Raw genomic sequence first — 8,906 nt, 5'->3', positions numbered from 1 at the left:
TTTTTGTGATGGTGGGAGCCTTGGGTTCAAAGTGGTGAACCCTGATAAGAATGATGGTGGGAGCCATGGGTTCATTGGGGAGGGGTTGAATGCCAGAGATTCGAATTCTGCCATTGTGCAAATACCGGAGAACAAGCGTCTTGTTAATTTTGTCCAGGGTTGGAAGGACCACAAGAATGACCTTTAGTAAGTTACCAAACACTTTTTTCAGTTCTCTAATTTTGTTAGAATAATAATTGACACTACTTTTTGGTACCAAACTTGAGTTTGTTGTTGTCTTTTGCTGTTTCGTAGTCCCGGACCTTCAATTGTTGAATGCAACGGCATGGATGCTACTCAACGGGACTGCTACCGCGTTGTCTGTGGCAGAGCTAGGGTTTGTGATCAGTAAGTTCGGATGGCTTCTGCTTTGTACACTAAGACCTGGATGCATGAATATGGTGAAAATGAAAAGCGGATTCTTCTGGACCCAACCTATGCTGTAAGCATCTTTGGTTTTTTTAATCATCAAAGGTTTAGTTTTTTATTGTTCACTAAAAAATTGTGTACTTTGGTTGTTGGTTAGATGTTTTTATGAAGAAGAAGGGTGACATTAAACATTTGGCTAGGAAATATGAAAAGCCACTCATTGCATTAAATTTGGAGCAGATCCGAACTGTGAGTGAATGTTGAGGATTTTCAAGTATTTCCCTTTACTAATCTAATTTACCAAGATTACTGATGAAAATATTTTTTCAGGTATTCTTGCCTGTGCTAGAGGTGGATGAGAAGGAAGGGGAGCATTGGTAGTGCCTTGCTCTTGATTTGAAGGCCAGGCACGTTTGGATTATTGATTCAGAAAGAGAGAGAAAATAAGCTATATTGCTTAGAGGGAGAATAGAGAGAATTAATGATGAGAGTTGATGAAAGTTGATGAATGAAAACGGGAGTTCGGGACCCTATTTATAATGATAATAGTCCGGAAAAATACAGAATTTGATAAGGAATAAAACTACACGCTGTCGCCAGGAATCGACTCTGTCGCGACGCGTTAATGTCTGTCGAGAGGCGACAGGGTCTGTCGCGTGGCGACAGACTTGTCGTTTGGCGACAACCTGTATTAGCGCGTTTTCTTCACACATAATCCGATCTTTAATCAACTTGATCTACGGAATCCGTACAGAAGATAAAATACGTATTTTTTAAGATAATAAAATAATGTTTTACTCCTAATAAAAGTCTATTTTAAAATAAATAATTATTTAATCTAATAATATTAGAATTAAAAAGAACTTTCTAGAAACTTCCAGAAAATTATAATTAATCCTAATGATTTTAGGAATAATAATTAACATTGGGCCCTCCTCTAGATCATTGGGCCGTATGTAAATAATTAACCGGGCCCAGTTTAGTATTTTGGCCATAACTTCCTCAATATTCATCGGAATTGGGCTTATAATATATCGTTGGAAAGGTCTTTTCGAGCCCCATCCAACTACACTATTATTGGACCTTAATCATGGACCAAACTAAACTGGTTTGGCTATTTTCAAACAAATAGAGTTATTTTCAAAAACAGAGAAAAGAGAATTTTAATAAAACTAAACCACAACACTTGACTTTCAACCACTTTCACCTCATTCGATTATGGTTCGACGTGAAAGGTATTCATCACTGGGTTTGGTTTTGGGGAGACACAAATGGGTGTCTACGGAAGCCCCCACTTTGACTGAGTTTGGAGAAACTTATGTTTCGAAAACAAAAGTTAAAGTAGCGATAGGGATGCAGAATGATTCAGAACGTTCTGTGATTCCAAATCATTCTTGTAACGCCGATACCTGCAAACAATGTTAGTTAAACAGATAAAAGAGTTAAGAAACGTGTATCTCGCGCCGTCGAGCAAACGTCTCTGAAAGTAACCATTTTGCTGCTTCATCTGTTGTTTGTGACAACCTCCACAGTATTTCGTGAACGCCATCATTGAAAATAACCGTATGTCGTCGTCTTCAATATTCTTGGTGACAATCCTCCACAGTATTTTGGGAACATCGTCGAAAATAACTGTATGTCGTCATCTCCAGGGTTGTGGCCGTATGTCGCCACGGCAGTGTATCACCGCTATAGACAATCTCTTCTTTACCTTGAGGGACCGTCGAAGGTGACCATATCTTGTCATCTTCAGAATTTGTGACAACTCTCCACATCCCAGGGAATGCTGTCTATCATTGCAGCTACATCTCGAGCTTTTCCTTGAATCATGGTGACAACCTTCCCAATCATAGCGAATGTCGTCGAAGACCGCCTCATCACGAACCGCTTTTCTTAAATATAGGTGACAACTTCCACAATCTTAGTGAATGTCGTCGAAGAACGCCTCATCACGGACCGCTCTTCTCAAATATAAGTGACAACTTCCACAATCTTAGCGGGCGTTGTCGAAGATTGCTCATCTCGTGCTATCTTCTCAAATCAAGGTGACAACTTCCACAATCTTAGTGAATGTTGTCGAAGATTGCTCATCTCGTGCTATCTTCTCAAATCAAGGTGACAACTTCCACAATCTTAGTGAATGTTGTCGAAGATCGCCCATCTCGTGCTATCTTCTCAAATCTTGATGACAACTTCCACAATCTTAGCGAAGGTCGTCGAAGATTGCTCATCTCGTGCTATCTTCTCAAATCTAGCGATAACTTCCTCAATCTTAGCGAAAGCTATCAAAGACCGCTTCATCTTGAATTGTTCTTCTCAAATCTAATAATAACCTCCCCAATCATAGTGAAAGCTATTGAAGGTCGCTTCATCTCAAACCGCCCTTCTCAAATCCAAGAAATAGACTCTTTTAAATCTTAAAGCCCCCTGTTCAAGGCTTTGTCTTCTCGAATCTTCAAATCTTCTTCCATCCTAGGAAATCGTTGTGAACCGTTACTTTGGTGCTTGCGATGAGCCAATACTTAGGCGCTTTAAGCTAAGTGAGACGATCTTTTGTCAGGTCGATCACTTATTGTTGTTGTAATCGAGCCGACTACTTAATCCTGTCAAATTGCTTATAGGGGCAAATTGGCGTACTAAGGAACCCAAAATTGCTGAGCCAGGTCTATATGACCACATCATGAAGCCACGTGACCTGTCGCTGCACCAGCGCAAGCCAAAACCTTCTGTCGCCGCGATATCGTTCTGTCGCCAGGCGACAAACCTGTCGTTTGGCGACAGATTCCTTTTCCATTTCTACTGCTGCTGTTCATTGCCTTGGAAAAGTTTCATACATCTATATTCGCGGTTTTTCGAAAAAATCCGGAAATATTCTTGCTCGCTGGAATGTACCTGCATCTATATTTCAGACTATAGGACTTTGCTCATCTTTTATTATCTTAGGGTTGACCTAAGGCTTAGTGTTGCTTGACTCATTGATTTGACATGACTCAACTCAAAGCGTTTGACACATGTGTTAGCTAGACTCCACTCGATGTGATATGACACGACATGACTCAATGTACATGACTCGTGTGTAAAGTGCGACTTAAAAATGCAAAAAAGCAAAAATTTTCCGTCATTTTTGTGGAGGGTACCGACTTTCTCCCGAAAAAGAAAGACGTGAAAAAGAATCGAAGTGTTTGATGGTGCATGTTGAATGAGCTTGATCAAGTATATGCATTTGATACTATCCCTCAAGGTGCAAGGATTAATTCCTCCTAAACTATCTTAGTTGACTTGATTATGAAAGTATTTAGGTAACTTAGGCACGGAGGCACTTCATACTTTGATACAATGATGATTATAAGTGATGAGTGATGTTGATATGACAAAGCATGCTTCAACATTATGTTAAGACTTCATGACAAAGGGTTCCTAATTGGAAGTCTATTTAGTCATGTATCTGTGCAGTGTGTGAAAGTGACACTAAAGTTAGGCTACAAAGGCTAAGTGTATGGAAAAGTATTATTTGATAAGAGTCAAATAATGATGACTCTTAGGCTAGGTAGGCTAATGATGTAAGGATCAAGCCCCTAAGTCTAGTTCTAAGTAAATAGGGATGAGCATTGGAAATCCCTTGATATGATCATGGTGTAAGTGTGTGAATGTGAAAATGAATGCATTTTTATTATGGCCGCACCTCAATATGAGGTTGCCTACGTATCCGTTAGGAATCAGGCCAAACGTAGCTCTAGCCGAACCTCGCACAAATATGTATACCTCAAAAAGGTCTTTTTAAGGGTTGTAACGTGGTTAGGCTAAAGGTTAGAGAAGAAGGGGATAAAGGCTCAAGACCCTAGATAAGCCCCCAAGGTGTGCAACCTTGCTTTTGAATCTTTGTATTTTTATGCTTGAGGTTTCTCATTTTTGAGCTCTCTCTTTTTTTTGTTTGCTCTTCTTTTTTTGCTTTTGCATTTTTTCATATTCGCATTTTTTTTTATAAGTGTGGGCAATCCCGATCATGCGGTCTATCACTCACTTGGCATTCATGTTTCTCAGGCACGGTACCGAGCACTCGATAAGAAACGCAATCTGAGACATGTTCTTATCAAAGATATTTTTATATCAAAGACATTGGAACACTTGCCCTTTTGTACACTTTTATTACTTTTATATTTTTTTTATTTTATTCTTTTGAGATCACTCAAGCTTTCATATTTGTAAATTGCATAAGTTACACACCATCCCATCCCAAGGTTAAGTAGATGTGGGTTGAAGAAAAAAAAGGTCTATCGTTAGACGAGGCTCAAAGTGGTTTATCAAGAAAGGGATTATATATTTGAAGGGTAAGAGATATGATATGGCTACAAGAGGTGCCTCTAATCATGGGTATACCTTGTGCTTAATTCGACATGGATTTTTTTTTTTTTTGTTTTTTTTTTTAATAATGCAATGATCATATGCAAGAAATTAAAATGCTCATTTTTTTATTAAAAGGAAAAAAGTACATGAAAGTCTTACAAAGTAAAAACTAGGGGAAAATGAAAGGTGCCTATGCTAGAATTTATTGGGGAAAGGAATAAAAAAAAGAAATAGAAAAAAAGAGGTCACGAAATCTTGTCGTTGAAGCTCGCCTCTTGTCTTGTGCTTTATCATCACCCGGTCTTCTTGCCGACTGGAGGTATAGGAAGCTTGTTATTGTCGATCAAATATTGGATGGCCTCCTTTAGCTTCCAACAGCTCTCAGTAGTATGACCCCTACCTTGATGGTACTTACAATGTGCATCTGGATTCCAACTAGGTAATCTCTTTTCAGGTGCGGGATCTTGAATAGGTCCAATGGGAGTAATGAGCCCCTTAGTATGGAGTCGATCAAAGGCAACATCATAGCTCATCCCAATAGGAGTGAATTCTTTCCTTAATTCTTTCTTGGATTCTTGGTTATTCATGGCTAAGACTTCATTGAGGTCAAAGGTACTAACATTGTTACTAGAGTGGGTGTTTTCAGAAGAAGGAGGATTGTCGTTCTTCTTTCCTTTCCAGCCACTGTGGTTACTATTGTTAGTAGCTTTTTGTTTTGCAAGGTCATCTTCAATCTCTATGCCTATGTCGTAGACTGCCTTGAAAGTGTTCAAGTTGTGTTGATATCTCAAATGCTTCGAATACTTCTCTTGTAAATTCTTGATAAACAACCTCACAGACTCCTTCTCAGTAGGGACTTCAATCATATTAGCGGAAGTTTCCCTCCACTTGTTGAAAAAGGAAGTGAAACTTTCATTTTCTTTTTGTCTTAGCATCTCAAGTTGTCTATGGTCAGTTTCAACTTGAATGTTACATTTATATCTATTGATGAAAGCATTTTTTATTTCTTCCCAATTGGAGGTCTTCTCTTTGTCAAGAGAAAAGTACCATTGTTGACATATAGCTTCTAAAGACAAAGAAAATACAGAATGAAAGGCTTTCTTGTCTATCCCCTTAGTATTCATTATAGTTTCAAATGCTCTTAAATGAAAGTAAGGGTTATCCATAGGCTTAAATTTAGGGATGTCATTGGGATTGAACTTCTGCGGGAGAAGGTCCTTATCCATCGAGACCCCTTGTGAGCTAATCCCTTGGAATCTAAAGTCGTTGGACAGCTTGCCCAAGCTTTCCTGGATTAGGTCCATTTGTTTTTGTCTCGCAGGGTCACTTATTTGCAGAGAAAAGTTTTGCAATGTCTCAGCCAAGTTGGCTACCTGTCCCTTGACTTCATTAAGCTCTTCTTGACTAGCCATTATCTTCTTAGCTTTCCTTTTCCTACCGATGGGTTTGTCAAAAAGTTCTACTTGAATGAAAGTGTTGTCCTTTATTAATCGCCCTTCTCTCCTTGACCAAGTATTGTAGAAAGGGAAATTAGGGATAAGTTTTATACCAATTATTTTGACTCAAGCTTTATTCAACATGTAATAGATGGGAAAAGATTATGAAAGAATGAAGGGAATGATATGTGTGGAGAAAGAATGTGGTGGGAAGATGATGCAGATGGAGAAATATGGAAGGAAGGTATGTGGAGAGTAGGAAGAAGATGTAGATGAAGACATATGGAAGAAATAGGAATAGAATGGACCCTAACTTAAATGACGGAAAAATCGACTCATGCATGAACCTAAGATATGGTCATGATGACATATACAAAGTGTGTGCTAAGACTAATGAGTGTAGGTGACATGTTAAGACTTGTGTCATGACCATGTGGCTAGACTATGTGACTAGACTCAAGCAAAGACTAAAGTTAAGACTTCGCGTATATGCATTAAACTGGACAGGGTGTAGTATTTTAGTCATAACTTTTGATCTGTGACTCTGATTGGGACGAAACCAACGCCAAATTAAAGATAAAACTCGGGGCTACAGATCCATAGGTTGTAAGACTCGTGGTTCTTTATAGAACTCCAACTATGACCAAAACAAGTTGACGCATGTGCAGTATACGGGAATAAAAATCCGGGTTGACTTAAAGGAACTATGACTCGATTTTAGGCTTATTTATTAGTTCAAATTAATTAATTAATTAAACAAAGTCCTTTAGTCATTGGTTAGTTTATGTAGTCTTAACCACAAGTCAAACAAACGGTTAACACATATATAATATGTACAAGTAAGGATGCACAAGTAGTTCACATAGTCACAATATGATGAGTTTGCAACCTAACCATGGCTCTAGTTCTCTAAAGTTCAAGGATATGGGTTAAGTCAAAAAGGTCCATGGTTATGAATCCATATGCATTGCACACAAGCCTAACGTGAGGGTTGGAGCGAATGGACAGGATCCCGCGAGTCCGCGATGAAATCGGACTCGACTCCATGGTTTGGTGGGTTCACAAACTTTGCACGTACCCAAATTTGAACTTTGCACATGATAGTGGATTATTCCATTGGGCAGGTGAAGCAGGAACCCCCAGAGGGTTATATCCATATGTAGAACACATATGGGTTCAGAAAAGTGAGAAAATGACTCAATCAATAAGTAAAATCAAGCCAACAATGTTAGAAATGGTCAAAGCAAGAAGGCAGACCCCTGGCTCGGTATTGGAAGAACTTGGCGCCAGACTACAGGGACTGTCGCCGCAAAAAAGCCTCTGTCTCCAAGCGAAAGAACTGTCGCCAGGCGACAGAAACTTTTTACGGGCGACAAGCCCTGTTTTCTAGACGCTAGTTCCTACATGCCTTGGCAAGTTTCTGTGTTATTAGAATTTTCCAGATTTCGCATCATCTTTTCGATTCTAGTCATGAAATATATTTCTCAAATTTCCTACGTGTAAATTCCTAGGTATTGACTCATGGGGCTCTCCCATGAGAACCTTTTAATGCATATGACAATAATGTTAATCAAATCGCGCACATGAAATACTTAGAATTTTTCGAGTCTCATCCGCTCATTCTAAATAATTGCCAAAATAAATTTCAGGAATATAAATTGAAATCCTCCCCAGTGGAGTTGCCAAAAACTGTAGGGAATATTTCAAGCATTATGATCCCAAACTTGAACCCCACTGTGATCATACACTAAAGTATGGTGGCGTTCCAAAGGGAAAGAAAAGAGAGCAAAAGAGTCGCCAATAAGTTTTAGGAACTTGTAAACCCAAAAGACAATCTAAAAGGACCATCAACTCCATAAGGTCTTGAACCAAACAGGGTTCGGGGATGAGGGTACGAATCCAATCTACAAAAGAAAGGACCCGCCCTATAAAATAGGCCTCTACTTTATTCTGCTCGTATTCATGTGCGCTTTTCGAATAACATACAAACATTATATTGAACCTAACTTGTTTATCTATGTTGGTTGAATATTAATGCACAAATAAACTATTATTGGCGATAACTTGAGTTAAAATCACATTAGCCTAAACCAAATTAATAATTATCTTATTAAGCGTGATTTCAAGTACAAATTCCCTTTAAACATGCATAAAAGGTGTGATCAAGCAATAACAATGAAAAATAAATCAAGCAACATAAGCATAATAACCAATAAACAATAACAACGATGATAGTAACATGATAAGGCATAATAAAGCTTGAAAATATAATAGCAAGATCCTAGGCATGATACTAACAAGATTAATAACAACTCCTAGCATGTCACTAAACGATAAAGATCAAAGCTTTAAACCTAACATGGTACTAACATACTAACATGATATTAGAAATAAGTAAAGGCACCCTAAACATGATTCTAGAAAGCATAAAATAACATCCTAACATGATACTAGGAATCATAAAACAATAATAAGCATGCTTTTTACATTGTTAATAAAATAGGGAGTAAGCTAATCTACTTACTTTGAAGCCTCGTACCTCTTTCTAATAACAAAATACACAAGTTAGTAAACTTCAATGAAAATAATAAAGAACAATTAAATAATTAAATTGAAATCAAATTAAATAAAGTTTTGACTAGATTTGGACCAAACCCTCTGAAATTATCAACCTTTCACGTCTAGGGCGAATGCAACTTCGAACTTGGCTAGGTGTTT

Source organism: Chenopodium album, chromosome 13 (assembly GCF_948465745.1).
Source record: "Chenopodium album chromosome 13, dcCheAlbu1.1, whole genome shotgun sequence".
NCBI classification, from domain to species: Eukaryota; Viridiplantae; Streptophyta; class Magnoliopsida; order Caryophyllales; family Amaranthaceae; genus Chenopodium; species Chenopodium album.
Note: the sequence above shows the minus strand (reverse complement) of the source record.